An 18,566-nucleotide genomic window follows, 5' to 3' on the forward strand; every position below is an offset into this window, starting at 1 on the left:
CCCAGGGATTGGCTATGGATCCTGCCAAACTACAGGCTGTGATGGACTGGCAGGAACCCCATTCTCTTAAAGCGGTGCAGCGCTTTATGGGGTTCATTAATTATTATCGCCAGTTCATTCCGCACTTCTCAACTTTGCTAGCTCCCTTGGTTGCCCTCACCAAGAAGGGGGCGAATCCCAAATTGTGGTCTGAGGAGGTCTCCAAGGCCTTTAACTCTATAAAGTCACACTTCGCTAGCGCTCCCATCCTACATCGCCCCGATGTTGATAAGCCATTTATCATGGAGGTAGATGCCTCTTCTGTTGGTGCTGGAGCAGTCCTCTTCCAAAAGGATGCTCATGGTCGGAAGCATCCTTGCTTCTTTTTCTCCAAGACCTTCTCACCAGCAGAGAGGAATTATTCCATCGGGGACAGGGAGTTGCTAGCCATGAAGTTGGCTTTCTCGGAGTGGAGACATCTCTTGGAGGGAGCACGTTTTCCCTTCCAAGTTTTCACAGACCATAAAAATTTGGTGTACCTGCAGACAGCCCAGCGGTTGAATTCTCGCCAGACCAGATGGTCCTTATTCTTCTCCCGGTTTCATTTCACCCTCCATTTTCTTTCTGGGGAGAAGAACATTCGGGCCGACGCTCTCTCTCGCTCCGTTGTGTCATCTGCGGAGGAGGAGGAGGAGCCTCGGCTTATTGTCCCCACCGAGAGCTTGAGAACTGTGGCTCCGGTTTCGCTAGAGTCTGTGCCTCCGGGCAAGACTTTTGTACCATCCAGTTTGCGACCGGAGGTTCTCTCTTGGGCACACTCGTCCAGGGTGGGTGGACATTTTGGTACCAAAAGGACATCTGAGTTACTGGCGAGGACATACTGGTGGCTGCATATGGCTCGTGATGTCGCAGAGTATGTTCGGGCGTGTGTCTCTTGTGCCAAGAACAAGACTCCTCGGCAACGGCCAGCTGGTTTGCTTTATCCTCTGCCGGTGGCGGACAGGCCCTGGGAGATGGTCGGGATGGACTTTGTGGTGGGCTTACCCAAGTCTCGTAACTGCACCATTATCTGGGTGATCACCGACCATTTTTCCAAAATGGTGCACTTGGTGCCTCTTCCACGGCTACCTTCTGCACGGGCGTTGGCTGTCTTGTTCGTCAAGCATATCTTTCGCTTACACGGTATGCCAGACAAAATTGTTAGTGACCGGGGTCCCCAGTTTGCGTCTCGATTCTGGAGAGAGCTTTGTCGTCTACTCAGTATTGAGTTGAATCTCTCTTCGGCATATCATCCCGAGACGAATGGGTTGGTAGAGAGGGCCAACCAGACCTTGGTCACATATTTACGACATTTTGTTTCTGCCAGGCAGGATGACTGGGCATCCTTGCTACCGTGGGCAGAGTTTGCACTTAACAATGCCGTAGCCGACTCCACCGGTCAGACTCCATTCCTCCTAAATTACGGCCAGCATCCGCGTGTTCCTGTGCCCATGCCTGTGTCTTCTGCTGACTCCAGGGTGGCAGACTGGGCTGTGGAGGCACGGGACATTTGGGACTGCACGCAGGATGCCATTCGGGCCTCCAAGGAGAGAATGAGGTCCTCCGACCCGCTCCGACCTTTGCTCCTGGCGACTTGGTGTGGCTCTCCGCCCGTAACATCAGGCTGCAAGTTGAGTCCACCAAGTTTGCTCCTCGCTACTTGGGTCCCTTCAAGGTTCTCGAACGGGTTAATCCTGTGGTCTACCGTTTGGCTCTTCCTCCACGCTTGGGTATCACCAACACCTTTCATGTGTCCCTCTTGAAACCCGTATACATGTCCCGGTTTTCCGAGTCATCTGCCGGGACATCGGGTTCGTCTACGGACGATTACGAGGTGAACGCTATTTTGGGGTGCAAGGTGGTACGTGGCAAAAAGTTCTATCTGGTGGATTGGAAGGGTTATGGCCCAGAGGACAGGTCATGGGAGCCTGCTGAAAACATTCGGGCCCCACAGCTCATTGCTGCCTTCGAGCGTAGCGAGGCCCAAGGAGGGGGGGTAATGTTAGGTCTCGAGTTCCCGCTTCTGCACAGGGGGAATCTCGAGCCATCTCCGCTGCGGTCTCTCATTCTTGTCCAGCCGCAGTGGAGTCTGCTCAGCAGGGACGTCGGTCCCAGCGTCTTGCTCAGTCTCACTCTGTACAGAGAGTTACTGCTGCTTCTTCAGCTTCTGCCATTAAAGCCAGTGCTGGTCAGCAGCGAGCGGACTTCTCTGGGACTAAGTCCTTGTCTGCACACACTGAGCATGCCCAGGGCAAGATCTCCCGTTGGAGATCGAGGGTCATGTGCTCAGGCTCTGCAGCACATTCCATTGGTCCTCTTGGCAGGTCTTGGAAGGGCAAAGTTTCTGTGGCCACTTCCTGTGCTGCAACTATATAAACTGCGCATGACCGCACGGCCATGCGCTAGTGTACATTTGCATACGTGTGTTTGTTGTGAGTGGAAGTCGTCCTTGGATACCCCTTCCCTATTGAATGTCTGTTCGCGGAAGGTGTATGGTTGCTATCTAGCGCCCGACTTATCCTACAGCACGAATCACACATTACAGCGTCCAGTTGCTGTGACCGCCAGTACGGCGCCGTGCACTTCCTCTGTGCTTTCCTTACCCAAGCCTGGGTGGTTAGTGGCGTTCGTCAGTGCGGCACTGCATGCACTCTTGTGCCCTAATATTGTTACTTAGCTTCCTTACACACCCAGTTGCGGTGTTGTGCCAGCAAGGGTCTAATCGGACTTCAATCCTAGTTGGGGTTGAGTTCGCTGACTACTTGCTCGCGCTCTATGTGCGGTACCGCGATCCTGTGACGCAACAGGATCGCTTCCTTCACGTTGGGTGAAGTTTAACCCACGTGTGTATACTCATGAGTACCGCCATATAGTCCGTCATTACTTGGCAGCAGGTTCCATCTCTGCACGGTGGACCCCGGGCTGCGAACGCACCATACTCTATGTCTTATTATTTGGTGCGTTCCGCTAGCCCTAACAGCGCCTGAATCCACAAATGCCATAACAGAATAGGACGACAAAGAGCAAATCAGAGTAACGGACAAAAGAAATTTACACTGTACCGTACCAATGGTGGCAGACCTAGCGAACCGCTTAGTGCGCTTAGGACAATCGGAGATAGCATGAGTGGAATCACCACAGTAAAAACACAGCCCATTCCGACGTCTGTGTTCTTGCCGTTCAGCTCTGGTCAAAGTCCTATCACATTGCATAGGCTCAGGCCTATGCTCAGAGAATACCGCCAAATGGTGCACAGCTTTGCGCTTCCGCAAGCGCCGATCGATCTGAATGGCCAAGGACATAGACTCATTCAGACCAGCAGGCGTGGGAAATCCCACCATGACATCCTTAAGGGTTTCAGAAAGACCCTTTCTGAAAATTGCCGACAGGGCACACTCATTCCACTGAGTAAGCACAGACCACTTTCTAATCTTCTGACAATATACCTCCGCTTCATCCTGACCCTGACACAAAGCCAGCAAGATTTTCCCTGCCTGATCCACTGAATTTGGTTCATCATAAAGCAATCCAAGCGCCAGAAAAAACGCATCTACATCACGCAATGCAGGATCTCCTGGCGCAAGGGAAAATGCCCAGTCTTGAGGGTCACCACGCAACAAAGAAATAATGATTTTTACTTGTTGAACGGGGTCACCAGAGGAGCGGGGTTTCAAAGCAAGAAACAGTTTACAATTATTTTTGAAATTCAGGAACTTAGATCTATCCCCAGAAAACAAATCAGGAATTGGAATTCTAGGCTCTAACATCGGATTCTGAACCACAAAATCTTGAATGTTTTGTACCCTTGCAGTGAGATGATCCACACAAGAGGACAGACATTGAATGTCCATATCTACACCTGTGTCCTGAACCACCCAGAGGTTAAGGGGAAAAGAAAGACAAAACACACTGCAGAGAAAAAAAAATGGTCTCAGAACTTCTCTTATCCCTCTATTGAGATGCATTAATACTTTGGGCCAGCTGTACTGTTATGGACCTGGTGGTTAGGAGCACCCGGAACGACCTGATGGTTAAACTAAACAGAACAAGCTCTGGGAAGTGGGAGCTCTGCTGACCGCAACCCCTAATCCTATCACACACACTAGAAATAGCCGTGGAGCGTACCTAACTCTACCTAGACGCCTCTTCACAGCCTAAGAGCTAACTAGCCCTAGAGATAGAAAATAAAGCCTACCTTGCCTCAGAGAAATTCCCCAAAGGAAAAGGCAGCCCCCCACATATATTGACTGTGAGTTAAGATGAAAGTCACAAACACAGGAATGAAACAAGTTTCAGCAAAGGGAGGCCAGACTTACTAAACAGACTGAGGATAGAAAAGGTATCTTTGCGGTCAGCACAAAAAACTACAAAAAGACCACACAGAGTGTGCAAAAAGACCTCCGCACCGACTCACGGTGCGGAGGTGCCACTCTGCATCCCAGAGCTTCCAGCTAGCAAGGCAAAATCATGATAGCAAGCTGGACAAGAAAACAATGAACAAATAATTAACTAGCAGGGACTTAGCTTCTGCTGGAGTAGACAGGTCACCAGAAAGATCCAAGAGCGAACTGAACCAGTACAAGAACATTGACAGCTGGCATGGAGTAACGATCTGAGTGGAGTTAAATAGAGCAGCCTAAACTAAGTCACCTGTGGAAGGAACCTCAGAAGCAGCAGCTCCACTCACAGCCACCAGAAGGAGTCCATGGACAGAACTCGCCGAAGTACCATTCATGACCACAGGAGGGAGTTCGATAACAGAATTCACAACATTACACCCCACAGTATGGTGAACCCTCCTGTTGCTTTCTAACTGGGTGTAAGCTCCACAGGTTTTATTTACCACCTCCCTAATAGTCATCTTGGGGTACACATCAGGTGACATCGTGTCAGTAAGTTGGGCAAACGCCCCCTTCCCACTGGTCAACCCGATGTCTAACCCGTCAATTTTTGGAGGTATTACTGTCTTAATGTATGCCCCCGCAACAGTAGAGAGACTTCCATCCTCCTGCTGTAGAGGTATGCCCTCCTCCTACAAGTCTGAGAATAACTTAGAGTCCCGGCTTACTAGCACCGGACAGGTTAAGTTTGGGACTATGGCAGCCACAAGATTTAAAATAAGTTTATATGTCACAGTACACACGAAATTGGAAAATAAGAAGAAATAACCGGTCTAAAAAAGACAATTATGAATATATATAAAAATATAAAGAACCACCCGGGTGTACTGTGCAAAGTTACAGTGAAACCCACTGTGAGGAAGAGACTAAAAACCAACACAATACCACATGGATCAAAATACAAAAGAATTATACGCAAGCATAGGGTAAGTAATATATGGCTTTATTACTGGGGTGCCAATGATCAATAAAAATAAAAAAATAGAAAGTAAAAAATGTTTTTCTTAAAAACATAAATAGAACATGCGCAATAACAGGATATAATAAGTTGTATATATATAATACAAAAATAGCACCACCACAATATCAGGATTTTTCGAATCTGCAGGCTATACCAAGGTATGTAAAAAGGGGGGGATATTAGCAAAAAATAAAAAATAATAACCGCATGTAGATAAGGCCTCCACTAGATAAAGTGACTATGTGCCAATAAATAAATTACTTTCAAACTAATTATAATATTTGCTCACATATATAACATAGTGTGCAAATATAATGACCGTGTGCAAATAATGCCTCCACTGCAAATAAAGTGATAATGTGCCAAGGAGTAAAAACCAAAGAAAAAACTAATTATAATGTTTACTCATACACACAGTGCATATTGTGCAAATATAATCATATAAAAAAGCTGAGGAGTAAGTTTACACTGGGAATAATTGTATTTATAAAGGAACTAAAGTGCATAAGTGCAGTGACCCATGATCAGACACAGCATAGTGCAATAGAAGCGTGCACTGGTATAGCCAGGGATTATATTATAATATACCTGAGGGGGTTAAATCCTGAATAAGCGCTCACCCGACGCGCGTTTCGGAACGTATGTCTTCCTTCGTCAGGGGTTTTTTACTTTCTTTTTTTTTTTTTTTATTGATCATTGGCACCCCAGTAATAAAGCCATATATTACTTACCCTATGCTTGCGTATAATTCTTTTGTATTTTGATCCATGTGGTATTGTGTTGGTTTTTAGTCGCAGCCACAAGATTTGTATAGCCCCTGACCGTCTCGAGGTGCATCCGGGCCACTGAATAAACCTTAGTGTCCCCATGGATGCAGGTGACCTCGATCTTTTCTGACCTTACAAAGTGATCTTCCACAGACCTTACCAGGGTCACCGAGCTTCCCGAATCGACTAGACCAAATACATCCTCTACCTCTGCGTTTAACTCCAGAACACACCCACGTAGCCTCGTAGTACCATTCTTCCTGACAACAGTTTGTCTGTACCACCCCTTTAACTTTGTACCGCCCCTTTTTGGGTAACTACCACTTCCCGGGACTCCTTATTGGTCAAGCAATCCACAGCACAGCATGGACCTACATGCCATGAACTACGTTGTTTCCGGGTACAGTCCAATGGTGCATTTCCCGCCTCTCTTTTTTTTGCCACCACCCCTATTTGGGTTACTGCCTCTATAGGGTCACCACCCCATTTTGGGACTCCACCTCTTTTGGGCAAGTACTCCCTTTTGGGACTCCACCCCGTTTTTGAGACAACAATCCCTGTTTGGGTTACCGTCCCTTTTTTTGTGACATCACCCTTTTAGGGACACCACTCCTTCCCTGGAGTACACCCCGTGGACTCCCCACGGTACTCTCAAGCACCAGTTCGCACAGTACAAAAAAAAAGTCTCCAGGTTGGCACTGGCCCTTTAAGAGTCTCCACGATCTGGACCAATGTCTCCTCATGACACCTCACCAGCGCCTGCTGGCGCTGCCACAGCTTCTGCCGCACTTTCAAACCGCCAGCACCTCCGGGTGCTGATTACAGGCCGCTGCAACTGCAGCTCCTGCAGAAATTCTTGCTGCAACTGCAGCTCCTCACAGCAAGACTCTGCACGATTCCGCACCGCGGAATGGAGGCAACAAGAGACTGCCATAATGAGCAGTGCCTAAGGAAAGAAGGCTGGGTGGAAGAGCGTTAGGTATGTCTACCTCAAAACACACGGGGGCACCAAGAGACTGCCATAATGAGCATTACATAAAGAAAGAGGGCTGGGTGGATGAGTGTTAGGTATGTCTACCAGAAAACACACGGGAGGCACCAAGAGACTGCCATAATGAGCAATGCCTAAGGAAAGAGGGCTGGGTGGAAGAGCGTTAAGTGTGTCTACCTGAAAAAAAACGGGAGGAACCAAGAGACTGCCATAACGGGCAGTGCAAAAGGAAAGAGGGCTGGGTGGAAAAGGATTAGGTATATCTACCTGAAAACACACGGGAGGCACCAAGAGACTGCCATAATGAGCAGTGCATAAGGAAAGAAGGCTGGGTGGAAGAGCGTTAAGTATGTCTACCTTAAAACACACAGGAGGCACCAAGAGACTGCCATAATGAGCAGTGCATAAGGAAAGAAGGCTGGGTGGAAGAGCGTTAAGTATGTCTACCTGAAAACACACGGGAGGCATCAAGGGACTCCCATAACGAGCATTGCATAAGGAAAGAGGGCTGGATGGAAGAGCGTTAAGTATGTCTACCAGAAAACACACGGGAGGCACCAAGAGACCGTCATAATGAGCAGTGCATAAGGAAAGAGGGCTGGGTGGAAGAGCATTAAGTATGTCTACCTGAAAACACACAGGAGGCACCAAGTGACTGCCATAATGTTATGATCTGGTGGCCTAGGAGCAGCATGAGACGGACTCTGGAGAAGGTGGTCCCTGTACTGACCGCAAACCCTGAACCTAGCAGCGCAACTAGAAGTAGCCGTGGGGGGTACCTAACACTCCCTAGACCCCTCGGCACAGCCTAAGATCTAACTACCCCTAAAGACAGAAACAGGAAACCTATCTTGCCTCAGAGAAAATCCCCAAAGGATAGATAGCCCCCCACAAATATTGACTGTGAGAGGAGAGGGAAATTACATACGCAGATATGAAATCAGATTTTAGCATAGGAGGCCATACTAGCTAAAAAGAAAGAATAGAACAGAGCACTATGCGGTCAGTATAAAAACACTAGAAAATATACACCGCAGAAAATACGGATCACCACATCTGACTAAAGACATGGGGGGTATATCTGCATCTCCAGAGAAATAGCTAGGCTGCAAAAAATCCTTCACAGACTAAGCTGGACAAGACAAACACATGAAAATGCACAGAACTATAAGGTCCACCGCAGGTGGACAGCAAAAACAAAGCCAGGACTTATCTTTGTAGAAAAGCACAGCAAACTGGAGAGACCAGCAGGGAAGTGAATCCTTCCAGAACAATGGACAACTGGCACTGACTAAAGGATCCTGCAAAGCTATATACCCCAGTCAGTTTTGCAATTAGTAGATACACCTGTCCACTCCTGCAGTCCAGGCACAACTGCATTACCCTCTACAACCACCGGAGGGAGCCCAAAAGCTGAATTCACAACACATAATGAGCAGTGCATAAGGAAAGAAGGCTGGGTGGAAGAGAGTTAGGTATATCTACCTAAAAACACACGGGAGGCACTAAGAGACTGCCATAATGAGCAGTGTATAAGGAAAGAGGGCTGGGTGGAAGAGCGTTAAGTATGTCTACCTGAAAACACATGGGAGGCACCAAGAGACTGCCATAATGAGCATTGCATAAGGAAAGAGGGCTGGGTGGAAGAGTGTTAGGTATATCTACCTGAAAGCACACGAGAGGCATCAATGGACTCCCATAATGAGCACTGCATAAGGAAAGAGGGCTGCATGGAAGAGCGTTAAGTATGTCTACCAGAAAACACACGGGAGGCACCAAGAGACTGCCATAACGAGCAGTGCAAAAGGAATGAGGGCTGGGTGGAAAAGCATTAGGTATATCTACCTGAAAACACACAGGAGGCACCAAGAGACTGCCATAATGAGCAGTGCATAAGGAAAGAACGCTGGGTGGAAGAGCGTTAAGTATGTCTACCTTAAAACACACAGGAGGCACCAAGAGACTGCCATAATGAGCAGTGCCTAAGGAAAGAGGGCTGGGTGGAAGAGCGTTAAGTATGTCTACCTGAAAACACATGGGAGGCACAATTGGACTGCAATAATGAGCAGTGTATAAGGAAAGAGGGCTGGGTGGAAGAGCGTTAAGTATGTCTACCTGAAAACACAAGGGAGGCACCAAGAAACTGCCATAATGAGCAGTGCCTAAGGAAAGAGGGCTGGGTGGAAGAGCGTTAAGTATGTCTACCTGAAAACACACGGGAGGCACCAAGAGACTGCCATAATAAGCAGTGCGTAAGGAAAGAGGGGTGAGTGGAAGAGCATTAATTATGTCTACCTGAAAACACACTGGAGGCACCAAGAGACTGCCATAATGAGCAGTGCATATGGAAAGAGGAATGGGTGGAAGAGCGTTAGGTATATCTACCTGAAAACACACGGGAGGCAGCAAGGGACTGCCATAATGAGCACTGCATAAGGAAAGAGGGCTGGGTGGACGAATGTTACGCATGTCTACCTGAAAACACAAGAGAGGCACCAAGGGACTGCCATAATGAGCATTGCATAAGGAAAGAGGGCTGGATGGAAGAGTGTTAAGTATGTCTACCTGAAAGCACACGGGAGGCACCAAGAAACTGCCATAATGAGCAGTGCATATGGAAAAAGAGCTGGGTGGAAGGGCGTTAAGTAAGTCTAACTGAAAACACAGGAGGCACCAAGAAAATGACATAACGAGCAGTCCATAAGGAATGAGGGCTGGGTGGAAGAGAGTTGAGTATGTAAGCATGTCTACCTGAAAACACACGGGAGGCACCAAGAGACTGCCATAATGAGCAGTGCCTAAGGAAAGAGGGCTGGGTGGAAGAGCATTAAGTATGTCTACCTGAAAACACACGGGAGGAACCAAAAGACTGCCATAACGAGCAGTGCATATGGAAAGAGGGCTGGGTGGTAGAGCGTAAAGTATGTCTACCTGAAAACACACGGGAGGCACCAAGAGACTGCCATAATGAGCAGTGCATAAGGAAAAAGGGCTGGGGGAAAAGCATTAGGTATGTCTGCCTGAAAACACAGGAGGCACCAAGAGACTGCCATAATGAGCAGTGCATAAGGAAAGAAGGGTGGGTGGAAGAGCGTTAAGTATGTCTGCCTGAAAACACACGAGAGGCACAATTGGACTGCCATAATGAGCAATAATTAAGGAAAGAGGGGTGGGTGGAACAGCCTTAAGTGAATCTACCTGAAAACACACGGGAGGCAGCAAGAGACAGCCATAATGAGCAGTGCATAAGGAAAGAGGGCTGTGTGGAAGAGCGTTAAGTATGTCTACCTGAAAACACACGGTAGGCACCAAGAGACTGCCATAATGAGCAGTGCCTAAAGAAAGAGGGCTGGGTGGAAGAGAGTTGAGTATGTCTACCTGAAAACACATGGGAGGCACCAAGAGACTGCCATAACGAGCAGTGTATAAGGAAAAAGGGCTGGGAGGAAAACCATTAGGTATGTCTACGTGAAAACACACAGGAGGCACCAAGAGACTGCCATAATGAGCAGTGCATAAGGAAAGAAAGCTGTAAGGAAGAGCGTTAAGTATGTCTACCTGAAAACACACGGGAGGCACCAAGAGACTGCCATAATGAGCAGTGCCTAAGGAAAGAGGGCTGGGTGGAAGAGCGTTAAGTATGTCTACCTGAAAACACACAGGAGGCACCAAGAGACAGCCATAATGAGCAGTGTAAAAGGAAAAGGCTTGGTGGAAGAGCATTAAGTATGTCTACCTGAAAACACACGGGAGGCACCAAGAGACAGCCATAATGAGCAGTGCATAAGGAAAGAGGGCTGGGTGGACGAGTGTTACGTATGTCTACCTGAAAACCTTCCGGGGTCACCAAGGGTCTGCCATAATGAGCAGTGCATAAGGAAAGAGGGCTGGGTGGAAGAGCGTTAAGTATGTCTACCTGAAAGCACACGGGAGGCACCAAGGGACTGCCATAATGCGCACTGCATAAGGAAAGAAGGCTGGGTGGAAGAGAGTTAAGTATGTCTACCTGAAAACACATGGAAAGCACCAAGAGACTGCCATAATGAGCAGTGCATAAGGAAAGAGGGCTGGGTGGAAGAGCGTTAGGTATATCTACCTGAAAACAGAAGGGAGGCACCAAGAGACTGCCATAATGAGCAGTGCATAAGGAAAGAGGGCTGGGTGGAAAATCGATAGGTATATCTACCTGAAAACACAGGAGGCACCAAGAGACTGCCATAATGAGCAGTGCATAAGGAAAGAGGGCTGGGTGGAAGAGCGTTAAGTATGTCTACCTGAAAACACACGGGAGGCACCAAGAGACTGCCATAATGAGCAGGGCATAAGAAAACAGGGCTGGGTGGAAGAGCGTTAAGTAAGTCTACCTGAAAACACACGGGAGGCACCAAGAAACTGCCAAAACGAGCAGTCCATAAAGAATGAGGGCTGGGTGGAAGAGCATTGAGTATGTAAGTATGTCTACCTGAAAACACACAGGAGGCACCAAGAGACTGCCATAATGAGCAGTGCCTAAGGAAAGAGGGCTGGGTGGAAGAGCGCTAAGTATGTCTACCTGAAAACACACGAGAGGCACCAAGAGACTGCCATAACGAGCAGTGCATAAGGAAAGAGGGCTGGATGGAAGAGCGTTAGGTATGTCTACCTGAAAACACACAGGAGGCACCAAGAGACTGCCATAATGAGCAGTGCATAAGGAAAGAAGGCTGGGTGGAAGAGCGTTAAGTATGTCTACCTGAAAACGCACGGGAGGCACAATTGGACTGCCATAATGAGCAATGATTAAGGAAAGAGGGGTGGGTGAAACAGCGTTAAGTGAATCTACCTAAAAACAAACGGGAGGCAGCAAGAGATTGCCATAATGAGCAGTGCATAATGAAAGAGGGCTGGATGGAAGAGCGTTAAGTATGTCTACCTGAAAACACACGGGAGGCACCAAGAGACTGCCATAACGAGCAGTGCATAAGGAAAGAGGCTGAGTGGAAGAGCGTTAGGTATATCTTCCTGGAAGCACACGAGAAGCATCAAGGGACTCCTATAATGAGCAGTACATAAGGAAAGAAGGCTGGGTGGAAGAGTGTTAAGTATGTCTACCTGAAAACACACGGGAGGCACAATTGGACTGCCATAATGAGCAATGATTAAGGAAAGAGGGGTGGGTGGAACAGCGTGAAGTAAATCTACCTAAAAACACACGGGAGGCACCAAGAGACTGCCATAACTAGCAGTGCATAAGGAAAGAGGGCTGAGCGGAAGAGCGTTAGGTATATCTACCTGAAAGCACACGAGAGGCATCAAGGGACTCCCATAATGAGCATTGCATAAGGAAAGAGGGCTGGGTGGAAGAGCGTTAAGTATGTCTACCTGAAAACACACGGGAGGCACCAAGAGACTGCCATAACGAGCAGTGCATAAGGAAAGAGGGCTGGGTGAAATGCGTTACGTATGTCTACCTGAAAAAACACAGGAGGAACCAAGAGACTGCCATAATGAGCAGTGCATAAGGAAGGCTGGGTGGAAGAGCGTTAAGTATGTCTACCTAAAAACACACGGGAGTCACCAAGAGACTGCCATAATGAGCAGCGTATAAGGAAAGAGGGCTTGGTGGAAGAGCATTAAGTATGTCTACCTGAAAACACACGGGAGGCACCAAGAGACTGCCATAACGAGCAGTGCATATGGAATGAAAGCTGGGTCGAAGAGTGTTAGGTATATCTACCTGAAAACACACGGGAGGCACCAAGAGACAGCCATAATGAGCAGTGCATAAGGAAAGAGGGCTGGGTGGAAGAGTGTTAGGTATAGCTAACTGAAAGCACACGGGAGGCATCAAGTGACTCCCATAATGAGCAGTGCATAAGGAAAGAGGGCTGGATGGAAGAGCGTTAAGTATGTCTACCTGAAAACACACGGGAGGCACCAAGAGACTGCAATAACGAGCAGTGTATAAGGAAAAAGGTCTGGGTGGAAAAGCATTAGGTATGTCTACCTGAAAAAACAAAGGAGGCACCAAGAGACTGCCATAATGAGCAGTGCATAAGGAAAGAAGGCTGGGTGGAAGAGCATTAGGTATACCTACCTGAAAACACACTGAAAGCACCAAGAGACTGCCATAATGAGCAGTGCATAAGGAAAGAGGGCTGTATGGAAGAGCGTTAAGTATGTCTACCTAAAAACACACGGGAGGCACCAAGGGACTGCTATAATGAGTAGTGCATAAGGAAAGAGGGGTGGATGGAACAGCGTTAAGTATTTTTACCTGAAAACACACCGTAGACACCAAGACACTGCAATAATGAGCAGTGCATAAAGAAAGAGGGCTGGGTGGAAGAGCGTTACCTATATCTACCTGAAAACACACAGAAGAAACCAAAAGAGACTGCCATAATGATCAGTGCGCAAGGAAAAGGGTGGGTGGAAGATCGTTAGGTATATCTACTTGAAAACACACGGGAGGCACCAAAAGACTGCCATAATGAGCAGCGCATAAGGAAAGAGGGCTGGGTGGATGAGCTTTAGGTATGTCTACCTGAAAATACAGAGGAGGCACCAAGGGACTGCCGTAATGAGCAGTGCATAAGGAAAGAGGGGTGGTGGAAGAGCGTTAGGTATATCTAGCTGAAAACACACGGGAGGCACCAACAGGCTGCCATAATGAGCAGTGCATAAGGAACGAGGGCTGAGTGGATGAGCTTTAGGTATATCTACCTGAAAACACACGGGAGACACCAAAAGACTGCCATAATGAGCAGTGCATAAAGAAAGAGGGCTGGGTGCATGAGCTTTAGGTATGTCTACGTGAAAATACACAGAAGGCACCAATGGACTGCCATAATGAGCAGTGCATAAGGAAAGAGGGCTGGGTGGAAGAGCGTTAGGTATATTTACCTGAAAACACACGGGAGGCACCAAGAGACTGCCATAATGAGCAGTGCATAAGGAAAGAGGGCTGGGTGGAAGAGCGTTAGGTATATCTACCTGAAAACACATGGGAGGCACCAAGAGACTGCCATAATGAGCAGTGTATAAGGAAAGAGGGCTGGGTGGAACAGCGTTAAATATGTCTACCTGAAAACACACGGGAGGCACCAAGAGACTGCCATAATGAGCATTGCATAAGGAAAAAGCTGGGTGGAAGAGCCTTAGGTATGTCTACCTGAAAACACGGGAGGCACCAAGGGACTGCCATATTGAGCACTGCATAAGGAAAGAAGGCTGGGTGGAAGAGAGTTAAGTATGTCTACCTGAAAACACGGGAAGCACCAAGACACTGCCATAATGAGCAGCGCATAAGGAAAGAGGGCTGGGTGGAAGAGCATTAGGTATATCTACCTGAAAACAGACAGGGGCACCAAGAGGCTGCCATAATGAGCAGTGCATAAGGAAAGAGGGCTGGGTGGAAAAGCGATAGGTATATCTACCTGAAAACACTGGAGGCACCAAGATACTGCCATAATGAGCAGTGCATAAGGAAAGACGGCTGGGTGGAAGAGCGTTATGTATGTCTACCTGAAAACACACGGGAGGCACCAAGAGACTGCCATAATGAGCAGTGCATAAGGAAAGAGAGCAGGGTGGAAGAGCGTTAGGTATATCTACCTGAAAAAAAGACTAGAGGCACCAAGAGACTGCCATAATGAGCAGTGCATAAGGAAAGAAGGCTGGGTGGAAGAGCGTTAAGTATATCTACCTGAAAACACACGGGAGGCACTAAAAGACTATCATAATGAGCAGTGCATAAGGAAAGAGGGCTGGGTGGAAGAGCGTTAAGTATGTCTACCTGAAAACACACGGGAGGCACCAAGGGACTGCCATAATGAGCAGTGCCTAAGGAAAGAGTAGTAGGTGGAAAGGTGTTAGGTATATCTACCTGCAAACACACGGGAGGCACCAAGGGACTGCCATAATGAGCAGTGTATAATGAAAGAGGGCTGGGTGGAACAGCGTTAAATATGTCTACCTGAAAACACACGGGAGGCACCAAGAGACTGCCATAATGAGCATTGCATAAGGAGAAAAGGCTGGGTGGAAGAGCGTTAGGTATGTCTACCTGAAAACACACGGGAGGCACCAAGGGACTGCCATAATGAGCAGTGTATAAGGAAAGAGGGCTGGGCAGAAAAGCGATAGGTATATCTACCTGAAAACACTGGAGGCACAAAGAGACTGCCATAATGAGCAGTGCATAAGGAAAGACGGCTGGGTGGAAGAGCGTTAAGTATGTCTACCTGAAAACAGGAAAAAACAAAATCCAGCTCACCATACCGACATTTCCAAGAGCTCGGAGCACGGAACCGCTGTGTCAGGGCGTAGACGAACAGGAAAGAGAAGAAGATCCAGCTCAACGAAATAGTGAAAAATCCATAGTTTATTTCACTTAAAATATAGTGAAAGGACAAAACATCAGCATACAAAAAATAATTGGTTTGAAAATATTTTTTGTATGCTGATGTTTTGTCCTTTCACTATATTTTAAGTGAAATAAACTATGGATTTTTCACTATTTCGTTGAGCTGGATCTTCTTCTCCTACCTGAAAACACACGGGAGGCACCAAGAGACTGCCATAATGAGCAGTCCATAAGGAAAGAGGGCTGGGTGGAAGAGCGATAGGTATATCTACCTGAAAAAACACTGCAGGCACCAAGAAACTGCCATAACGAGCAGTGTATAAGGAAAGAGGGCTGGGTGGAAGAGCGTTGAGTATGTAAGTATGTCTACCTGAAAACACATGGGAGGCACCAAGAGACTGCCATAATGAGCAGTGCCTAAGGAAAGAGGGCTGGGTGGAAGAGCATTGGGTATATCTACCTGAAAACAGACGGGAGGCACCAAGAGACTGCCATAATGAGCAGTGCATAAGGAAAGAGGGCTGGGTGGAAAAGCGATAGGTATATCTACCTGAAAACACTGGAGGCACAAAGAGACTGCCATAATGAGCAGTGCATAAGGAAAGACGGCTGGGTGGAAGAGCATTAAGTATGTCTACCTGAAAACACACGGTAGGCACAAAGAGACTGCCATAATGAGCAACGCATAAGGAAAGAAGCCTGGGTGGAAGAGTGTTAAGTAAGTCTACCTGAAAACACACGGGAGGCACCAAGAAACTGCCATAACGAGCAGTGTATAAGGAAAGAGGGCTGGGTGGAAGAGCGTTGAGTATGTAAGTATGTCTACCTGAAAACACATGGGAGGCACCAAGAGACTGCCATAATGAGCAGTGCCTAAAGAATGAGGTTTGGGTGGAAGAGCGTTGTAGAGAGGTCTACTGTGCTGTAGTACCCCTTTCAGCACCCCCCGTGTTTCAGGAGGTCCACTCTGCTTTTACTAGATTCTGAATGAAGGACGCTGGCAGGAATTTCTTGATTACATGAGAGCATATAAAAGCTGATTGCTTCTCCACGTATTTCCAGTTTAAAGAACCCACTTTATTCACAGCACACAGAATATATAACACAGAGACACAGGGCAGGCCAATAGGAAAACAGCAGACAAGATATAGATTACAATAGCCGCAGGGGGCTGGAGCCTGCCGATATTTACTGTGGGAATTACAAAGGTGGAGGAGGTCAGAAGGAGAATATCTTGTCCAGAGGCGCAGCCTGTGGACTGATGCATTTCACATGGAAACTATTATACATACATATACTGCATAACATATTCTTGGTGCTGGGGGGTTCTGTAACATGGCTCCCCTTTTCAGCGATGCGATCGGCATATACAGTCTGATCCTTAACGGATCGGTTTGAGGATGATCAAAGTTCATGGGGTTGGTACGAGTTCCGTTTGTCGACTTAGTCCATCGGCGTTACCGTTTTGTTTGCCGGGTCTGTAGTGGATGGTGAAGTCCAGAGGTTGTAGGGCTAAACTCCACCGCAGTAATCTGGCATTGTCTCCGGAGACCCGATTAAGCCAGACTAGGGGATTATGGTCCGTTAGGAGGGAAAACTGTCGTCCATTCAAATATGGTTGTAACTTTTTGAGTGCCCATACTATTGCCAGGCACTCCTTCTCGATGGCCGCATAGCTCACTTCACAGGGCAGTAGTTTCCGATTCAGGTAAGCTACCGGGTTTTCTTGGCCGTCCGGCCCGACTTGGCTTAGTAATGCCCCTAATCCAAACATAGAAGCGTCTGTGTGAACAAGGAAACATTTAGTTGGATCGCGTGCGGCCAATACAGGGGAATTGGTGAGGGCGTCCTTTAGCTGGCGGAAGGCTTCCTCACACTCTGGGGTCCAGGTTACCTGGCGGGGTTGGTTCTTATGGGTCAAATCAGTGAGGGGCTTGGCTACGCTGCTGTAATTGGGAACGAATTTCCTGTAATACCCCGCTGTCCCTAGAAACGCCATGACCTGGGTTTTAGTGTGTGGGGTGGGCCATTTGGCTATGGCCTCAATCTTGGCTGGTTCTGGTCGCTGTTTCCCACTTCCCACCCAATGCCCTAAATACTGAACCTCTGCTTTGCCCACGTGACACTTGTTTGTGTTCAGGGTGATTCCGGCCTTGTGGATCCTGTCTAATACTGTCTCTAGGTGATTTAGATGCTCTTCCCATGTCGCGCTGTAGATGGCGATGTCATCCAGGTAGGCACACGCATAGTCCTGGAGACCATCCAGAAGCCGGTCAGCCAGCCTCTGGAAGGTCGCCGGGGCAGTCTTCATCCCAAATGGCATAACTCGAAACTGGAATAAGCCAAACGGGGTGACAAATGCCGACTTGGGAATAGCATCAGGACTAAGGGGAATCTGCCAGTAGCCTTTGCATAGATCGATGGTGGTCAAATACTTTGCCCCTGCCAGCCGGTCTAACAAGTCATCCACACGCGGCATGGGATACGCATCCGTCACTGTTTTCTCATTGAGCTTACGATAGTCTACACAAAACCGTGTAGTCCCATCCTTCTTGGGCACTAACACTACGGGGGATGTCCAGGGACTATCTGACTCTTCAATGAGCCCTAAACGTAACATCTCTTGTATCTCTTGTCGCATCCCTTCTCGTACAGACTCAGGGACGCGGAAGGGGGGTTGTCGCAGGGGGGTCTGATCCTGGGTCTCAACCTTGTGTTGTGCCAGCTGAGTGCACCCGGGTTTCCCCGAAAACATCCTCTGTCGCTGACTCAACAACTCCTCCGCCTGCTGTCTCTCCCGGGGACCTAAGTCTTCACCCCAGTGTACCTGGTCCCATGTTTTAGACTGAGTCCTCTCCCCTAAGACATCAGGCAAGGGAAGTCCGGCTAAATCCTCTGCTTCAGGTGCACAGATGGCCACTACCTCTTCAGGGCGCTCCCGATAGGCTTCAGCATATTCACGTGGAACATGCGGATAACCCTGGGGTCGTCACAATCGGCGACATTATAGGTGGTGTCGGCTATTTTCCCCACTACCTGGTAGGGCCCCTGCCATGCAGCTTGGAACTTGTTCTGCCTAGTG

This window comes from Ranitomeya imitator, chromosome 2 (assembly GCF_032444005.1).
Source record: "Ranitomeya imitator isolate aRanImi1 chromosome 2, aRanImi1.pri, whole genome shotgun sequence".
NCBI lineage: Eukaryota > Metazoa > Chordata > Amphibia > Anura > Dendrobatidae > Ranitomeya > Ranitomeya imitator.